The sequence below is a fragment of the Pelobates fuscus genome, chromosome 9 (assembly GCF_036172605.1).
Source record: "Pelobates fuscus isolate aPelFus1 chromosome 9, aPelFus1.pri, whole genome shotgun sequence".
NCBI classification, from domain to species: Eukaryota; Metazoa; Chordata; class Amphibia; order Anura; family Pelobatidae; genus Pelobates; species Pelobates fuscus.
The window spans coordinates 101,322,482-101,343,285 of record NC_086325.1 but is presented as its reverse complement, the minus strand read 5'-3'; the positions used below and the strand labels follow the sequence as shown (position 1 = coordinate 101,343,285).

At 43.8% G+C, this 20,804-nt stretch overlaps 1 protein-coding gene across 5 annotated transcripts in view; it reads left to right on the top strand.

Annotated features, from left to right (window-relative positions):
* Window positions 1–20,804, top strand: part of LOC134572917 (diacylglycerol kinase delta-like) — a 198,125-nt gene that overhangs the window by 132,698 nt on the left and 44,623 nt on the right. The window lies entirely within an intron of this gene.

Here is a 20,804-nt window from a genome sequence, read left to right as displayed (position 1 = left end):
CCTGGCACTAGAGTGCCCTGAGGGTGCCCCCACCCTCAGGGTCCCCCTCCCGCCCGGCTCTGGAAAGGGGAAAAGGGGTAAAACTTACCTTTTTCCAGCGCTGGGCGGGGAGCTCTTCTCCTCCTCTCCGCCCCGTCGGCTGAATGCGCACGCGCGTCAAGAGCTGCGCGCCCATTCAGCCGGTCGCATAGGAAAGCATTTACAATGCTTTCCTATGGACGCTTGCTTGCTTTCACAGTGAGAATCACGCAAGCGCCTCTAGCGGCTGTCAATGAGACAGCCACTAGAGGATTAGGGGGAAGGCTTAACCCATTAATAAACATAGCAGTTTCTCTGAAACTGCTATGTTTATAAAAAAATGGGTTAACCCTAGCTGGACCTGGCACCCAGACCACTTCATTAAGCTGAAGTGGTCTGGGTGCCTAGAGTGGTCCTTTAAAGGATCACTATAGGGTCAGGAACACAAACATGTATTCTTGACCCTATAGTGTTAAAACCAATCGCATCACAGTGCTTCCCCATAGGATTGGCTGAGACTGACAAAGAGGCAGATCAGGGGCAGAGCCAGCATGATTCAAACACAGCCCATGCCAATCAGCATCTCCTCATAGAGATGAATTGAATCAATGAATCTCTATGAGGAAAGTTCAGTGTCTGCATGCAGAGGGAGGAGACACTGAATGTTTGGATGCATTTTAGGCAGCCATGACCCAGGAAGGATCTCTAACAGCCATCTGAGGAGTGGCCAGTGACGTTATTACTAGGCTGTAATGTAAACACTACATTTTCTCTGAAAAGACAGTGTTTACAGCAAAAAGCCTGAAGGTAATAATTCTACTCACCAGAACAAATTCAATAAGGTGTAGTTGTTCTGGTGACTATAGTGTCCCTTTAACTGATGGTTGCAAAATATGTGTTCTTTTTTATTCATAGGAGGAATGGTAAAGGAGGTTACTGTGTTGTCCATTTCTGAGTCTGTGCTGAACTTTGACTGAACTGGGCATTATGTAACATATGTGACATATCTGCCTATTTATTGGGTCAGAGTCTTCAAGCACTTTATACCAGCCGTTAAAGGAACATTATAGTGTCAGGGATGTAAACATGTATTCTTGAAACTATAGTGTTAAACTACCAAGTAAGGTCTCCAGACCCCCTTAAGACGCATGGGAACGGTGTTTAAACTAACCTTTTTTTCAATACCGCTCTTGTCAAACTTGCTGACCTCAGTCAATCCAATGCTATCCCAAAGGAAAGCATTGGGAGGCTATTCTAAATTAGCATCTCCTCATATTGATGCATTGAATCACTGCATCTCTATGGGGAATACCAGCCACCAAGATTCTTCAGGGTAAGGTATTCCCACTGGACAGGCACTTGTCACATCCTCTGGCTGTTCCTGAAATTGTCTTGCTATCACTATTCATCATTCATAGAGTGTTGCCATATATTTGTGTTGGTACCCCTCCACTTCTCTCAATCAACTTATTTGACTCTGCCAACTCAGGAGAAGTATTTTCATGCTTGTTGATGAATACAGTACGCCTTGTGAAGACCGAGCTAAGATACCCCCAAATGCTGCCCGTCTCTGACCCTCGTTCTAACCATGTAGACATTAGACAAGAAGCTAAGCAATGTCAGCCATATCTGCATGCACAACTCTGCCACTGAGGCATGTTAAAGTTAATTATCTTTATCTAGTGATTAAAGTTACCTGCCCTACCCCTTTTATCGAATTTGTTGAATAAACATGTTTCTGTTACTGCAGAGACACTAAGTAAATGCCTTTCACCAGCATCCACATATGGAACTAATACAACTAAAATAGTCCCATGCCAGCATAAAGTTGTAATAATATTCTGTTGTTCTAGTATTTCTTGACAACTAATAATGCAAACTGCATTTTGCTAACAAGAAACTCCATTTTATAAAGATGGGCCTGTCATGTATGCTATGCTAAATCCAAAAATGTGTCAAGAGTCAGATAATAACTGTTGAAATAACAATGTTTGAGCCTTGTTCTGACAGGTTTAACCTGATTTTCATATCTCCCTTAGTGTGAGAGTGCAATTATGTATGATATTTAAGGCCATCCTTTATGTGGACAATTAGAACCAATAAGGATGAGGATATAAGTCGTTGTTCAATGCTCAGCGCTCACTGTTGCATACTGATTTTTGGTTTTACTTGGATGACTCATATTGCAATGTTAAAATGGAGCTCCCGTAATTCGACTGAGTACATCAACCAGGTCATTCCTCGCTGCTTCCAGGGGACCCTGGAGCACTCCAGACTCTGTAGCCGAAGATAAATTGGGATATCTGGGTACCTATTCCTGTAGAAGGACTACCGCGTTTATAGCCTCTGGCTACTGTGTCGCCTGTTAGAATTAGTGATCAAAGCCCTTTCTGTTCACATTACCTAAGACTTAATGTTGGGGATAAAATGAAAACACTTTATTGAACACACAGCACACTCTATACACAGCTCAAACATGGATTTCCTCCTCGTACAATTAAATGTAACACAATCCTATGGCCTCCCTGGTGCAACTCTGTCTGGGCTGATAGTTGTTAATGAGATTAGTCAATATAATCAGCTTAGAATTAATAATATTTTTCCCCGCTGTGACCTCTCTAGACAGGAAAAGAGGGAATATGAGCCCCCAAAGTCTCTCTCAAAAAAACATCCCTATAAACCATACATCCCTGGGTCGTTTGACCACCCCCACTATCCAAAAAGTGCCCGTTTTGGAGGTACCATCTCAAGTGACAGTACTTTAATGCTCCACTAGGTCGCGGCCATGCTCTAGTGCAGCACAGAGTGTCCTGGCACAGATTCCATAGTCTGTTGGGAGCACAGGGTCTTCCGTCACACAACCCTTAACCCCTTAAGGACACATGATATGTGTGACATGTCATGATTCCCTTTTATTTCAGAAGTTTGGTCCTTAAGGGGTTAAAGGGTTCATCTTTGTTTGCAATACTTGGTCTGGGTTTATTTTAGTTTTCACCTGAAACTAACCTTTTGTTATTGGATTCACAACACAAAGTGTTAAGGTAAGATCTTATTAACTGGAGGTAGATGTACCCACAGGAGAAATCTGCATTACCAAAATCTGTGATACCCTCTCAGAACAGTTTAAGACAATTACAATACTACTGTACAGCAATTTTACCTAATATGGACTACACATTACTTGGCCTATCAGCACAGCATTCTGTTGTTTTTGTCTGGAAGTACGCAATACGTCACGTCATCCCTGGAACCTGATTGTTTCACTGGGATGATGTGAACCAATCAGTGGGTCATTTAAATAGCTTTTCCCGCCCCAGACTCGGTGTCCTGTCGTGGTTTTCCTTAAGTCTTCAATTAGTCAATCCAATTGATTTGCTTTTTTTTTACTCTTGTTTTAACTTTGGCTTGTTCTCTGACCCTGTGTATCTGAGAGAACGGTCTACTCGTTCCCTCATATCTCTATTCTCCTGATCTTAGCTTGTCTAATAGTTTACACATTTTCTTACTGTCTACGTATGTGTTTGATTCTACTGTAGTACACTCTTACCTAGGTTTTGCGTGTTAGGGTAACGGAACTATGACAAGAAGTCGCTGTTTATAACATGCTTCATTAATAGGATCATTGCTGTGTATATATTGTGCATTGATAAATATTTTAAGTGAATTGTGTGTGTATCACTCTTGTCAGTAATGTACAGCAGAAACCTTGAATATCTTATGGGGAATTCCAGTGCAATTGAAAATCTTTTATAAGATCATACTACATACCAAACAATGGATTTAAAATCAAGTTGCAGTTTGTGAAGTGTGAGAGTGTAGTATGGGGAGTCTGTGGGGTTGTTAGGGCTGCTGTCCCCTCCATTGGTAGTAGAATGATATCATTGCTTTCATGTGAGGGAGAGGGAGTAGAGGGTAATGCTTAAAGTGATGAAAAGTAGAATTAAAATAGAATAAGATGTAGATTAAGTGAGTGAGAGAAAAAAAAAGTGGGTTAGGTGGAGAGAGGGATAATAGGGACTGAGGGAGTGTGAGGTTTCCTGATAGCCCTCCTAGCGGCTAGTGCGATTCTAGCAATAATTTTATTCTGGGCTCTACCTCTCTGAATGTCTTAGATAGTAGCCAAATCCACTGATTATTTTTATTATTTTTATTATTCTTTATTTTTGGTATGACATTATTGTATACTGGTGTGTTAACCCCTTAAGGACCAAACTTCTGGAATAAAAAGGAATCATGACGTGTCAGACATGTCATGTGTCCTTAAGGGGTTAAAGCATATGTTACATGGTATATTCATCAGTCGACATTGGTTTGTAAACAGATCATGTTTCAGTTTGCATCTGACTATACCGCGTCTTCGGTTTGCATGTAGTTACTCAGGTTGCATACATTTGCTATTTGGTGTCATTATTTATACATTTCGTAAAAATAACATAGTAGAAACATAGTAAAACATATTAACAACATACTAAGAGAGTCATGTCTGATGGCTAAAATCTTACTCCGGAGTCAGATTACTGAATTAGGAAACTTTGAACGTTGCGGAGTGGCCCGACGTGTAAGGACCATGACCTCTCGTGGTTGTGGATGGATAGACATGGTCTGTCCTCCAGCAACGGTGTTAGGGTGTGTCTGGGAAAAGAGGAGGTGGGGGGGGGGGGGTAGTAGGATAGAGGGGGGGGTCCTCATGGTGGAATTCGGAGCACCGTGGTGGGAGGTTCTCTTGGTATCAGCTTGGGGTATTGGGTCTGCGGGGTGGCCCTAGTGTGTTCTCCTTTTAGATCCCCCAATCCCCAGCCATCCATAGTTCCCAGATTTTTTCATAGGTTTTCATGTTGCCTCTCACTAGTGCGGTGAGGTGATCCATAACCTGTATATCTTGTATTTTGTGGATTACTGTGTTTACCTGGGGGATTGCTGGTTTAAGCCACGCCTGTGCCATGGTAAGTCTGGCCGCGAGCGTGATTTTGTGTAAGAGTTTTTGTTCCTTCCTCGGCCAATCGTCTAGTGTTCTAGAGAGCAGAAACACCCATGCGTCTACTTTTACTTTCCTGTGGAATACCTTAGGTTCCCAATTTCCCTCCAGAAGGTCTGTGCTTTCGGGCAGTCCCACCACATATGGATGTACGTCCCTTTATGTCCGCAGCCTCTCCAGCACAAGTCGTCTGTTTTTTTTTTGCATACAGTATAATTTTACCGGGGTTGTATACTATCTCAGCATGGTCTTGTAGGCCTGCTCTTGTTGGGTGACACACACTGAGATAGCTTTGTTCGCGTCCCATATTTCTCTCCAGTCTGTGCCCTCTAGGGTCTCCTTGAGGTCTGTTTCCCATTGTGTGGTGTAGTGTAGGTCCCCCCAGTCGGTGCTGTTTGTGCACAGGTGTGCGTATAGGTTTGTGATAAGTCCCTTTGGGGGATTTTCTTTGAGGCACATTTGTTCAAAACCTGTTGGTGTAGTTTGTGCTGCCGTTTTTGCTAGGTTGTGTTGTGCAAAATCTCTAATTTGGATATATCTAAAGAAGTCTGAGGGTCGTAGCCTGCTCCTTTCCATTAACTTCTCAAATGGCACTATTTGGTTCCATTGAGATAGGTGTATCGCCCTCTGTAGTCCCGCCTCCTCTATATTTTTGAAATCTCGAGCCCTCATTCCCGGTGGGAACGCTCTGTTTCTCAATAGGGGCATCATTGGAGAGGGTGACGTGGTTAGTTTATGTTTTAGGGCCACTGTGTCCCATACCCGGAGGGAGTTTAGGATGGCTGGACAATCGGTGCGTAAGATGGCCCTGTGTTCCCTGGGTAGCCAGATGTAGAATTGGGGTAAGTCGGCTCCTGTTATGCCGGATTCTAGGTCCGCCAATCTGCAGTCGCCCGGTGTCAAGTGCCACATGGCCACTTGTGCCAATTGGGCCGCTAGATAGTAGTTATAAAGATGGGGTAAACCTAGCCCTCCTCCGTCTTTGGGTCTATACAATATGTTGCGTGCCACTCTGTGTCGTTTGTGTTGCCAAATAAAATCCCCAGTTGTCCTCTGTAAGGGGGCCAGATCCGTTTTAGTGATGGGAATGGGGAGGGCTTGGAAGAGGAAGAGAAGTCTGGGGAGAATGTTCATTTTTATCGTGTGGACCCTACCTATCCAAGATATAGGTTTGTCAGCCCATCTGTCGAGGTCGGCGCCAAGGGTCCCAAGAAGGAGGGTGTAGTTCGCCCCGTTTAGCTTTTTGGGGTCTGCGGTCATTGTATCCCTAGAAATTTTATGGCATTTTGTGTTATAGGTATGTGGTGTTGGTTCCTTATGTGCGTTATTTGCTGTCATGGCTATTGGGAGAGCAGCGGATTTGGACAGGTTGACCTTGTAACCTGAGAGGTCTCCATATTCTGTTAATTCTCTGTCTAAGGCCATCATTGAGTTCTCTTGGTTTGTAAGGGTGAGAAGGACGTCGTCCGCGTATCCTGATACTTTATATGTTTGGTCGCCCACTGTGATTCCCTCTATAGATCGGTTCGATCTTAATTGCTTGCAGTAGGGGTTTTAATGTGAGTACAAACAGGAGGGGTGACAGTGGGCAGCCCTGATGTGCCATTGTGTAGGGTGATGGGGGTTGTCGTGGCGCCCGGGATCCGTATGTGTGCCTTGACATCTGTGTACATGGCTTGGATCGTTTTGATGTACGGCTCGGGAATCGGAGATGTCGTAAGAGTTCGGACAGGTATGTCCACTTAACTCTGTCGAACGCTTTTTCAGCGTCGAGAGAGAGGATGAGCGTGGGGTTTGTGAGGTCGTCTGTGTCCATATTAAGTCTATGTTGCATCTAGTGTTTTCAAATAGCTGACGTTCGGGGATGAACCAGTAGTTTTACATCGGCCGACTCTCTCCGGCTCCGGCTCCCGCAGGCCTCAGATTGCTTGTCGCTCAATACGCCCCGACAGGCTCCCAAAGGGTATCCCCTGAGTCCTCAGTGCGCCCCCAACATGGGTAGCACACCTCTGGATGTCGTTGGGCCGTATAACCGCCGCTAGTGCCCTCTGCTTCTCTCGCCCGCCAGGAGCGCTTACCCCGTGCGTCTGTTCGGCATGGCGGTCAGACTCCGCCCCCAGACCGAAGGGTTCCTAGGGGGGCCCAGGATGATACATACGACAGTGCCCCGGAGCCTGGTGTAGAAGTTGGAAGAGAGCATAGTGTGGAGATTTGTCCTTTTTGTATGGGTTGTTGAATGCAAGTTTTCTCAAAGTAGATGAGAGGTGCCTATTTTTCTATTGGTGTTTGTGCCTAGAAAGCTGCGAATCTGTAGAAAGCAGAAGAAGTCAGATGTGTTGAGTGGAGTGTTCCATGGGAAGTCTTAAAATTGTATTAGTTGCCTGTCTTTAAGAAAGTGATAAAATCAAAATAAGTCACTTTCTTCGAAGTGAACAAAGTCTTGGGGGGTTCATGACTGGAGGAACCTGTGTATTTCGCAGAACAGGGGTCAGCGGAGAAGGGTCCTAAACCAAGAAGAGTTTAGTCACTACTTTGTCTCAGATCCTTATTGAGGTGATCAGGGCAGTTGTGATGGTTGGGGTGGGGGGTCTGGCTTGTTTCAGAAGCCATAAAAATAGGGAAGGGAAGTCTCTGCCGAAAATGACATGTTCAAGGTCCACCCACCTTTTGACACCCGGTGGAGTGTGTAGGTTTTGTATCAGGGCCAATTTGGGGGTTAAACCGTTTTTAAAGGTTTCACTCCAAATTCTTTGTTCCAGTGCTGAAAAACCCTGCCTCTCTGCCCTTCTGTTTTCTAAAAATCTCTAAACTGGAAGACTCTTACAGAATTGGGCCAATCAATGAAACTCCATTAGTAAAACTGGCTTGCAAAAGTAAGTTTCTTTTCAAGACAGTTTTATGAATGGGGTTCACTGATTGGCTGAGAGCTTCAGGTGACCGCTCTCGGCCAAACAGTGGTGCCGCTGCCCTATTCTGCAGAGACGCAGAGAGATTCGGTGCTGGAACACAGACTTTGGGGTTTAATCCCTTAAGGGACTTCCTGGCACCATTATAATGTAATTTCTATGAAGTTGCTATGGTGCCTGGAGTGTTCCTTTTAGAGCAGATTAAGTATGGCTTACAAAATGACATAGAAACATAGAATGTGACGGCAGATAAGAACCATTTGGCCGATCTAGTCTGCCCCATTTTCTAAATACTTTTATTAGTCCCTGGCATTATCTTAAGTCTAGGATAACCTTATGCCTATCCCAGGCATGCTTATACTCCCTTACTGTGTTAACCTCTACCACTTTAGCTGGAAGGCTTTTCCATGCTTCCACTACCCTCTCTGTAAATAAATACTTTCAGAAATTATTTTAAAACCTTTGCGCCTCTAATTTAAGACTATGTCCTCTTGTTGTGGTAGTTTTTCTTCTTGTAAATATAGTGTCTCCCTTTATGTATTTAAATGTTTCTATAATATCTAGTCTTTCCTCCAAGCTATACATGTTAAAATCCTATAACCTTTCCCGGTAAGTTTTATCCTGCAATCCATGAACCAGTTTAGTAGCCCTTCTCTGAACTCTCTCTCAAGTATCAATATCCTTCTGGAGATACGGTCTCCAGTACTGCGTACAATACTACCAGTTAGGTTAGAACAAGTTTAACAAGGTATACTGCTAATACCTCTCCCTATACAACCAAGCATTCTGCAAGCATTTCCTGCTTTCCTATGAGACTGGCTGAATGCGCGCGCGGCTTGTGCCGCACATGCGCATTCAGCCGAAGAGGAGGAGAGGAGGAGGAGAGCTCCTCGCCCGGCGCTGGAGAAAGAGGTAAGTTTAACCCCTTCCTCACCCTAGAGCCCGGCGGGAGGGGGGCCCTGAGGGTGGGGGCACCCTCAGGGCACTATAGTGCCAGGAAAACGAGTATGTTTTCCTGGCACTATAGTGGTCCTTTAAAGATTGCAGTTTATTGATGAGCCTTCTATGTGGAACAGTGTCAAAAGCCTTACTGAAATCTAGGTAAGCAATGTCTACTGCACCACCCTGATCTATTATTTAGTAACCCAATCAAAAAAATCAATAAGATTAGTTTGGCATGATCTCCCTGAAGTAAACCCATGTTGTCTCTGATCTTGAAATCCATGTGTTTTTAGATGTTCAACAATCCTATCCTTTAACATGGTTTCCATTACTTTCCCCACTACTAAAGTAAGACTTACTGGCCTATAGTTGCCCGACTCCTCCCTATTACCTTTCTTGTGAATTGGCACAACATTCAATAATTTCCAGTCTTCAGGGACTACTCCTATTAACAATGATTGGTTAAATAAATCCGTTAATGGTTTTGCTAGTACACCACTAAGCTCTTTTAATAACTTTGGGTGTATCCCATCAGGCCCCATCGACTTATTTGTCTTTACTTTTTATTTTTTTTCTTTATTTTTGCAGTGCATATAAAGACAAAAATAGATAAGCTACAATGTCAAGGTTACAATATCCAACACAGCAGATAACACATTAGGAATGGTACATGACATTTTGATAAACTGCACGGTTTCATAAAGTAAAAGCAAGTGCGAGTCAGGTTAAAAACCTAAGAATAGAATATGAAGGTGGAAGACAAGGTAACTGACTCTGCTAGGAGTAATACAAGAGAATAATACCACCAAGTAGCTTATTAACTGTGCTCAATTAGTTTACCAGGTAAATTTAACAAGAATGGATGAAGGAGCACAGACAAGACGAAACTGTACTGGCATCAGCAAGAAAATCAGAGGCTATAGACTAAATATTCTTTCTTAACCAGTGTCTTACACGCCAAAAATGATAGGAGAAGTTCATTAATATATCGCTGGTAACTGAGACCCAGGTAATTGTCAAACTATGCTAAATGGTTTGTCTTTTAACAGTGGCGTGGTGCCAGGGTCCTACTGGTATCATAACCACCACAGTTCGCTTTAGTGGTTATGGTACTTAGAGTTCCCTTTTTACTAACAAAGTGTGATGTGACTCCTTTTTTCAGCCAGAGCATGGGGTATAATTAACAGGTTGAACCTGTTCAATGCACTTTATCTCACCAAATGTGACATGGAAGCTGGGCGGTGAACCAGGAGGTATAACAATGTAAATGACACAGATAATAGAAGGACACATATTTTCTTTTCAGTTATTTCCTTATTTGTCAGCATTCCTTTGACTTTTTGTTAAACTGTGTGATATTTCTGATGGAGAATGAATTGTTACCTATGCAATGCTTAGTGAATATTCCCCTAGACATACAGTACTATAAATAAATATATACAGTAACCTATAGATGTATTGCATACTGAAACGTGGATTTAACAACATATATTATTCTGTAGCAACAGATATCTGGGCAAGCTTCCCTTGATGTTTTTTTTGTTTTTTTTAATTTTTTTTGCAGTGCATATTAAGTTAACATACGTGTGTGAGGTACCCCAAAGGCAATCCTCATACAATGTCGAGACACATGTAACAATGGGGTAGTCGAGAATACGTGCACAATTTTTATGTTTAAAGGACCACTATAGGCACCCAGACCACTTCAGCTCAATGAAGTGGTCTGGGTGCCAGGTCCCTCTAGGGTTAACCCTGCCTGTTGTAAACATAGCAGTTTCAGAGAAACTGCTATGTTTACAATAGGGTTAATCCAGACTCTAGTGGCTGTCTCATTCACAGCCGCTAGAGGCACTTCCGCGCTTCTCACTGAAGACGCCAGTGTCCATAGGAAAGCATTGAGAATGCTTTTCTATGCACTGACTGAATTTGCTTGCCGAACATATTGGGGCTGATGTGTATTGTAGTCCTTGCTGCCGGCCCAGTAGTAATGGGAGTGAGCGCAGGACTTCTCTTTTTGTATTTGTATTTACTTTGTATCACACAGCCTGGTTACAATGCCGCCACCCATCCCATGTGTTCCCTATTAAGGGTTAATAAGTATATAGGGGTGTATATAAAAAATAAAAAAAATTAAAAAAAATACCCCTCTCTGTCTCATTAGAGATATCTTTGCCAGAAGCTCAAGGAAGCAGGCTGAAGGGTCAGGACTTCTCTTTTGTATAAGTATGCATACGTGACAAAACCGTCTGTCTTTGGATTATGTTTCTCCTCCCTCCATTCGTCTGTTTGTTTGGTTATTTCTTTGCCCGTACAGCCCCCTTGTTTCCCCACATTGTTTCCCGAACGGCTACCGATTACGCGACCACCGGGAAACTGGCATGTGCAGTCAATTGACCACCCAGTATCTGCGGTTAACCGCAGCTTAATTGACTGTTACTGGGTGGTCGCGGTTACACATAGCCGCCACATGATAGCGGTGTTATGGAGCTCCCCGGGCAGCCAGCGTTGTTCTGCCCAGCTTCAGTACACCTAAAGCGGACACTTTTCCTTCCAAGCACCGCTGAGCTACCAGCCTACGGGTGTTCAGCTCCGTTCGTGAACTGAACGGCGGAGCATTCGGGACTTTGAGTTTTATATTACAATCTATGTGAAGGTACCCAGATAGCTATGCCATGGAGCCTGTTCGTGGAATTTAAGACTTTGGCTCCATAGCGATTAAACTGTATTCGTGTGGTCTGAGCGCCATTCACCTAATATACGTTTAGACCTGAGCTATGGGGATATGTTACATGTCTATATTTATTGTAACATTTGTAACACTGTACATTTTAAAGTATTTCTCTATCCTGTGGTCCCCACGTGTATAATGGCAATTTGCCTCTGTCCTGGGAGATAATTTAATTACTTCTCAATTATCTCCAGGGCAGAGGGGAGAAAGCCAGGATGCATTGTGGGGATGTATTGTGACTGTATGTCCTAATCTGATACCTGTCTGTCCTTTGTTACAGTTTCCCATTTGGTCCCCTAGGGGAGTGTCCACCAAGTGGGAGACCTGCATAAATACGGGCAGGTAGCCCTCATTAAAGCCAGATCTTGTTTTACCCTCAATACGGAGCTTGGTCTCGTGATTGGGGGATTTACTATATGCAGATAGAGACTGATTGCTGGGAATGTAAGCCACTTGGATGTTGTATTGGTTCGGCTGTTAGCAGCTTTTCGTGGGATTACTGTTCGGGAGTTTGGAGTATTACTAAGTATGCTGTTCGGGAGATAGGCGCATTCCCCTGGTTCCAGTTCGGGAGTTTGGGGTCTAAAGTAGTCGTGCCTGTATCTCTGAAAGGGGAAGCTCTCCAAACGGCGATTTCACTCCTTTATGCCGGGAGTGTCTTAACAGCATAGTAAAGCAGGTTAGATATAACTGCTGCATTAGAATACTTAATGAATACTAGAAAATATGATTTAGTGCATGCTGATCTGAGCAGTGCGAGAGCTGGTGCCTTTTTGCCAAGAATCTGGGTTCAGGTGCAGCCCAGGGTCGTCCCTGTCGGGATTGGTGCAGTGGGTTATGGTCTTGGTTCGACATTGCGTGTGTTTCGCTACCCTCCGCCGGTGTGGCTGGCACCTATGGGTTGCGCCCCCTGCTGCTCTCCGTTCGGGAGGGCTCTCTGCTCGGGGTTCTGTGGCTTGGGTCTTCCTGCTGCCCTGAAGAGGTTTCCCAGGCCCCACCTCGCCCTGTGCTGTTTCTTGTGCAGGCCTTGTGTGGATGTTTGCACCTGGCTGTATGCGCGCCATTAGCTTGGCCCAGAACCGCTCGAAGATCTCATCAATGGTGTCTCTTGTTTCACCATTGGTGCTCGACCAGAGAGGCTGTTGCTGCAGCATGTCTCTCGCGGCAGGTTCCGATGTGTCCGCCATCTTGGAGTCCCCCATTCCCCCTGTGAGTGTTAGGGTTGTGGGCTCTGATGGGAGGTGTAGGGCACGAGGTTCTCCGTCTGGCGGATCCATAGGGGGGTAAGTGTTTCATGCTTGCCTGTTGCACTCGGCGCCGGGCAGGAAAGCGGCCTTCTTTCCCCATTGCCTCCTCTTGCAGGCCCCAGGTAGCTGCTGTGGTTCCCTGTTGTCCCGGGCCTTATTATTGGCATCTTTAGATTCATACGGGTGTCCCCTGTCGAGTGAGCGTAGTCGATAGGGAGTAAGGGGACTGCAGCCTGTGAATTTAGCGGACTAATTGCCCGTGGATCAGGAGCTCATGCAGGGCACGTCATGTGAGCTTGCTAGCCAGACTCCCGATGTTTTTTTTTGGTGAGAAATGGTGAGGAAATCGAGGTGAAGAATTAATAAAAGGCCCACAGGTATAATTAGTACATCTGGAGATACCTTGCCTAACTCTCACCTGCAGTACCAGAGAGAAGGGGACTTGTCATAGATACAGGTTAATAAAGGGTTAAAAAGCCTTTTTGTCTCAGTTAAGTCTTTCCACGTCTGCAGGGGTTAGAAGCAAGAATTGTATCCCCTGTCTGCTGCTATCTTGCAAGCACACATACTCCCTTTTTTCTCTCACAAGGTAACCCTGCATAGTTTTGAGAAGACGTGCTAGACACAGTAGAATAACTATAATACGTAATGTTATGAGAAATTGTATTTTTTGCACTGAACGTCTATGATTGGTTGATTTTGTCTTCTGTTGGATACACCCCTATGAAAACTGTGTTTGTTTCATATATACGCTGTACCCGCATTTAAAAAGGCATTACAATTTTTCTGGAACTTCATAATGACTGGTCTGCATTCATTGTACATGTATGTTCTCTGCAGTGAACATAAAAAAAGATTAAAGAAAGCAGGATGTGTTACCAGCATACATCCATGGCAGCGTAAGGGTTACAGACCTTGTAAATTTTGCAGCCTAACGATTTCTCAGTGGTATTCTTTTATTCTTATTGTGCCTTATGTAGCCTGTCCTGGCATTCACCAATGTGATCCAGTCCCGTTACATGTTTTCTTATATTGTTGGCATTATACTCATCTATGCATTATACTCATTGTGTGGCTGTTCCTAGCTGTGTATAACCTCTGTCTGCTCAAAACAAATCAGCTACTAATAATGGAAAATAGAGCAAATAAAATACACAAATAATACATAAAATAAATACCGTAGTTGGAGAAATACTAATGAGCAGTCAATGATTAAAATTAAGTAAATTCATTTTATGTAAGCTTTTATCACATTGTAACCAGCATCCTTTAGACATGTAAAATATGATTACTTATCTAATGTTGATTTTCTAAATGAAGGATAGAAAAGACTAAAATAGAAAGAAAAAATATGCAAGGTTAAAAGAATTGTGTATTTTTTTTGGTCTACATTAGCTAATTGGGTTATTCACTAAAATGTAAATTATCTGGAATTGACCAGAGATTTGAAAATTGTAGGATAAAAGAGTTTACTTGCGAGAGTAAACTCTAGCCCTGGAGCTACGGGCTAGAGTTCACTCTCAACACTGTGACCACCAGGGATTCCTGGTGGTCGCAGTGGTGAGAGTGAACTCTAGCCCCATAAACACACTGCCCCCCCACACCATACACATTCACACACTGCCCCCATACACCCACACACACCATACACATTTACACACATTGCCTCACACACACACACATACACTGCCCACCCATACACACACAGCCCCCCATACTAACATTGCCAAACACATACACAGCCCCCTCATACACACATTGCCCCACACACCCTACACATTCACACACTACACTCCCTCACACACACTGCACCTTTCACACACACTGCACCCCTTACACATTGCACCACTGCTCCTATAGCCTACTACAGCCTCATATCCCAGCAGACCCCAGGTAAGTTGTCAAACTGTTCTTAAACGGTTTGACAACTTACTCTGAAAGGGGGGTCCGGCCCTCCTGGCACCATAACGACTACACAGAGCAGTAGTGGTTATTGTGCATGGATTATTTCTTTAAATAAATCTACAAGTGCCCCAGTAGCCAGCAAGCCAGCCAGCCCACAGGCCGGCCAGCCAGCCAGCCCAGAGGCCGGCCAGCCAGCCCATAGGCCACCAATTAGGTTTACAGCCAGCAAGCCCACAGCCTGCCAACCGCAGCCAGCAAGCCACAGCCAGCAAGCCAACAGCCTGCCAGCCGCAGCCAGCAATCCAACAGCCTGCCAGCCGCAGCCAGCAAGCCCACAGCCTGCCGGCAGTAGCCAGCAATCCCACAGCCTGCCGGCAGTAGCCAGCAAGCCTGCCGGCAGTAGCCAGTAAGCCCACAGCCTTCCAGCAAGCCCACAGACTGCCAGCCAGCAACAGTAATTAAGGTAAGAGGAGCTAACTTGGCCTAGGTATCAGCGAGCTATGTTGTGTTGCTATATTGTGAATAGGAACCAGAGTGTTGGAGAGACCCCCCTCCAGGCCCCATTAGACTCCATTGTAGTCTCTAATGGGACCTGGAGGAAATTCTTTCTAACACACTCTCTAAAGGACACTGAGATAGCCTCTGCTAGAATGCTCCCCCCCCTCCATGGCCCATTAGCCCTCAATTGTAGTCTCTACTGGGGCCTGGAGGCGACTGTTTCCAGCAGGGACACTGAGATGGCCTCTGTTAGAAAGACCCCCTTCCAAGCCTATTAGACTCCATTGTAGTCTCTAATAGGGCCTGGAGGGGATTCTTTCTAACACACTCTCTAAAGGACACTGAGATAGCCTCTGCTAGAAAGACCCCCCCTCCATGGCCCATTAGCCCTCAATTGTAGTCTCTACTGGGGCCTCGAAGGGATTATTGCACGTTTGTTTCTTGTGTCTAAAGATTGTGTAGGGTGTGGATGGAGGCGGGACATGGGTGGCGCTTGCTGCGGAGTATGGGTGGGGCCTGTAAGGGGGCCCTTGATTTATTGTGCCCGGGGGCCCTGAGGGTTCTCAGTCCGCCCCTGATATATATATATATATATATATATATGTATATATATATATATATATATATATATATATATATATATATAAATAAATGGCAGTATATCTCCGATAGTCTTTTCTAAGGGTCAAACAGGTATCCACTGTACAATACTGTAACAGTAAACATTGTAAGAAGTTTCTTTTTGATTTTGATTAATATGATTTTCCTGTTCTGACCTAATGTGTTGACCAACTGGAAACAGCATGGAATTGAGATTCTAACCCATGGGTTAAGGAAGATTAGTAAGAAAGCATTCTGTTAATGTACCTTTAGAGTCAACATTAAAACAGGTCCGCTGTTACTAAGAACAGTAATAATTATTATTTATATCTAAAAGAGCATTATTTATAGAAAATGTGTAGCAAGTGATGAGGACCCAAGAAAGCCCAAAGGTGCAAACAGCCTATGAAATAAGGAAAGAAAATATCCCAGCACAAACCTTATACAAAACAGTTGTTCCTTTATTGAAGTGCCAATTGAAATATGTGTTCAAATAGACAGAACGAAGTGCAGCAATGGATAAAAAAATGTAAACTTTTATTAATAAATTGGTAAAATAGGTATACCCAAACCAATCTTAGAAAAAACACACATGTATGTAGGATCATTTTCCCTCTTTTGTCTGTTTTGTTTTGATTTTCATGTGTTTTTTTCTAAGATTGGTTTGGGTATACCTATTTTTAATTTATTAATAAAAGCTAAGTTTTATTTTTTTATTTTTTTTAAGGATATTATACTATTTTATTTAGCACTTTTTTTTTAAAGTCATTATTTTTGAGGGTTTGCAAGCAAAGAACTCAAGGTACAGCATGTGCTCAAAAGGATATCACATAACAAGTTACATATTAGACAATCATTGTGTGGTTTAGAGTCGCACAGGTGCTACGTCTACCCGTTTTTAATTTTGTGAGTCAGGCTAATCCTCCTCTAGTCTGTACAGAGGAAGTTCAGTGAAATGTCAAGGAGGGCTTGTGTGATATGCTTGATGTACCCTCCTAAAAGATGTTGGGTGACATGTTTTACTTAGGGTAATTGCGCAGGGGAAGGGGGGGTTGGGGAAGAATAGCTAATGTGGCCTGTGGTTGCCCATGGCCATTTGCAGGCCTCGTGGTCGGTCCATGACTTACAGGTGGTTCGCCTAGGGGCTATCAGCTAGTGGGATGGGACCCAACATGGTCTGGGTGTGGGGGGGTATGGGAGTTGCGTAAGTCGTCCACATACGGAGCCAGGGTAGAGATTATATCTCCTAAACTGAGACTGTATGATACTATGACAAAGGAGCATAAACGCTGAAATATATAAATAGCGTAGTGAGAAGTCCTGCAGTTATGCGTATAAACTGGTATATATAATGGGCCTAGAAGGCCTTCAACTGGGTGTTGTAGTGCACACTACAGAGTACATTCTGTCCTGTTATAGGGGTAAGCGTCTACTTGGCTCAAGTCAGGAGGTCCGCCGCTCTTGGCACCGTTCCTCTGGGCGCAAAGGGAGTGATTTCTGCGATGATTCACGGTGGGTGGGCATCTGTGGTGGTCGCAGGTCTTGAGAGACCTAACGACTGGAAGAAGGTTGGTGCCTCCGAAACGCTTGTCAAGAGGTGCGTCTTTCCTGCATGTCTACTATCAGCCGGTGGGGACCCCATTTATAAGGGATAGAGTTCTCTCGGAGGTGCTGAGTTATTTGTCAGAAGGTTCTACGCCATGTGAGCGTGTGTATTGATAGGTCCCTGTACAGTATCAAACTTGCTCCTTCAAAGGTAATCGTGGGGGAATCCCGTGCTGCTCCCATAAGGGCCCCCCGATCAGAGTCCCAAACTAATTTAAGTTGCACATCCCGTGGGGCATCCACGTTTTCATTTTCTTTTATCCAATGCTGTACTTAGTTCTGTCTACATTGGTATAGTACTCCTGTTTCGTAGTCTAGTTTTGTTCATTCTACCCCAAGGATTACCCCTATTAGGAGTACTTACATTATCTCAGCTCATTTTGTGTTTTCTTTAGTTTTACTGATCAGATAATGTGCCATGGTTTATAGGTAGAGCAAGAGACATGCACAATGAGGAAAAGCCAAGACCAGAGTAATCACTGAAATTGAACTTGCCCAATCCAAATCAATGTGTGAATAACAATAATAAACATTCTCTCAGTATACCGGGCCTAGACAGGACAAAGACATGTCTGTGTACATAGATTAGTTCAATAACTATTAATTAAGACAATACTACAAAATACAAGATACATAGTACAAGACACTATATATGGAGAAGTGGAACAACAAGTTGTAGGACCCCAAACGTTCCGGCGTAATCTCAAACTGTTAATCTCAGACATTATTTAATAGAACCCGCCATCCATCCATGCGTCTGTGTACAAAGTTTATATAGTACTTTTTGATATTTAACTGGCCAGCGTTCGACATCAGAATATCTGTGCGTGGTGTCATGTGAATGACACTCTGTAATGAACGTCCAGCAAATGACAACCCGCATGGGATGTATAAAAGGGTGAAGTCTAGCAGTCAGCCGTGACGATGGAGTGAAGCGTGGCTTTACATCAAGTGACAGTGATTCACATTAGTAGCCGTAGGTGCCGTGACAGGAGCCAGTTTTATATGCATGATATTTCTGTCAGTTGTTTGTGTAAGTCGCTATCTGACAGATGTACGTTAAAAGAATGAGGAAGTTTCAGTTAGATTTTTTTTTTATTGTTATCTTTTTATGTTTTGCTACACAGTGAGTGAATGCCACTAGTTATTCTTGAGGTGGGATGTGGGAGGTAAGAATGACAAGATTACATACTCGAATAAGTGCCTTATCCTTCCTAATGCCATGGAAACCCGTCTGGCAGACTGCATTTCCAGTCCTGAATGAGTAGTAGCCAGAAACAGCGTAATGTTTCTTTCAGACATGCCATGTAAACTGGCAATTACTGAAAATCAACATTACAAAGATATTTACTGTTCCTTTAAGTAATACTTGAAAGTGAAATGGAAATGCCAGAATATCTTGAGAGAGAAATATAACACAAAAACTGAGACTGTATTTCAGCAGGCTGTCACTAAGTGCTCTCATATTCTCACTTTCCATACTCATATCTGCATTTATAGCTGTTGTTTATGCTGTTTAGTTACAGGATTCTATTCTACACATGTACCCAAAATGCCTACTAGGTGGGCCAATAGGTTTTAAAATGCTACAATTTACAATGTATAATAGTATATTAATTGTAATGAATTGCTTTATGTGTGATAAGTGAGTCTTCTTTTTTTTTCATTTCATAAGAAGTTTGTATCTAGAAATTGGCACTTTTATTAATTCACCATGGTGAACACAACTATTAGCTTATTTGAAAAATATAGTCATTTCAATTATAGAAGCGCTCCAGACAACATACACTGATATATGGCAAGTAAAAGGACAGATCTCCGAATTGTTATGAAATACATGTTCACACTGGAACAATGAATAGAGAGTGAAAGAGATTAAGGCAGCCAAATCAATTGAGGATTCGCTCACTAACACCAGCGACAAACATGTCGAGCTGTGGATAATTTATCTGGTGGAGCATCATGAACGGGGGGGGGGGGGGCTTAGTTGAACGGTGATGGACGAAGGGCGGCATTCGGGAGTAGCGTCCACCACTTGCACATTATACCTGCCTTCCCTTACCTAATTTACAATCCAATCTGTTTCTACTCTTTTCCTACCGCCTTCCATTCTTAAACTACTACAAATTATGCTACTTTTGACATTATTTGACCATACCGTCTATGATTCTGCCATTGGTATAAATACTACTTTTCATAAACACCACAAAACCGCTGAGTACTTGAACGGGAGCGGTGGGTGCGAGGACAGAGACTTATTTATTTATTTATTTATTTAATTCTTTATTTTTGAGTGCATGAGGGTTACAACATAGCTTACCCTGCCACGACAGCGGTTGTAAGCTTGAACATTTCACAATATAGTATAGTAGTGGCATATAGTCATTGCACATTTTTATAGTAAAGTAACGGTAAGTAAAAAGAAACTAACGACATTTAACATTTGTTGCTCGAGACTAGTGACAGTGGTAGCTGACGTTAGGGTAATGTGACAGCTTGATGCAGTTTGTGGGGGTAATTGTGAAGGCATAAGAGAGTCACAGTGGAATAGTCGGCTAGCTAAACTTAGTTGAGCTAGTCACTTTACGACTTTTGGTCAACCTGTCTTGTTGTCGTGGGAGTAGTAGTGCTTTATGTGCTGACATTTACAACATGCCAGAGGTTGGGTTTGGGCTTGTGTAGTAGGCGTCGGGTCGGTCAGTACTCAGTTTGCTTTGGTGTATGCATGAGTAGTCATGGTACGTTTATTTGTTTCTCGTGTGTCACCCCGAGGGTCCACTTGACCAACGGGGAGGGGGGGGGGTTGTCTGAGTGTGTCCTGATGTGTTGGCTGTGAGTGGTGGGAGCAGAGAGGCGACTATGTTAACGGCCTCCTGGTGCCATTGTCCGCAGATTGTCTGCGGTCACAAAAAACATGTGGGGGGCTATAAGCAGGTCAGGTCATGGTGCCAAGGGGCTATGGCTAAACAAGGAGTAATGCAATGTCCTAGTAAAGACAGTATGCAGCATGTGTGTCCTTCAGGGTCCCCGAGCACCAGCCCCGTCAGAGGGTTCCATCCTCGGTTGTCACGGCACAAATATTTTAGCCCGATCCGGGTTCCAGTCGTGTGTAGGTCTTGTGGTCTTCTGGGGCGCCGCCTGTTGCATAATGTCCTGAGGTAGGCCCAATACTTGTAGCATGTTTCGGGCTTCTTGAAGGTCACGGACCACGTGCTTGTTTTCGCCCCGTACGATGAGAAGGGAGCGGTCTGGGCGCCATCTATATGGTATATCCTTCTGTCTGAGGAGCGTGGTAAACGGCTTTAATGAGCCTCTCCAGGCCAATGTATCGCCCGTTAGGTCCGGGAAGAAAGTTAATGGATGGCCTTCAAATGTGAGTT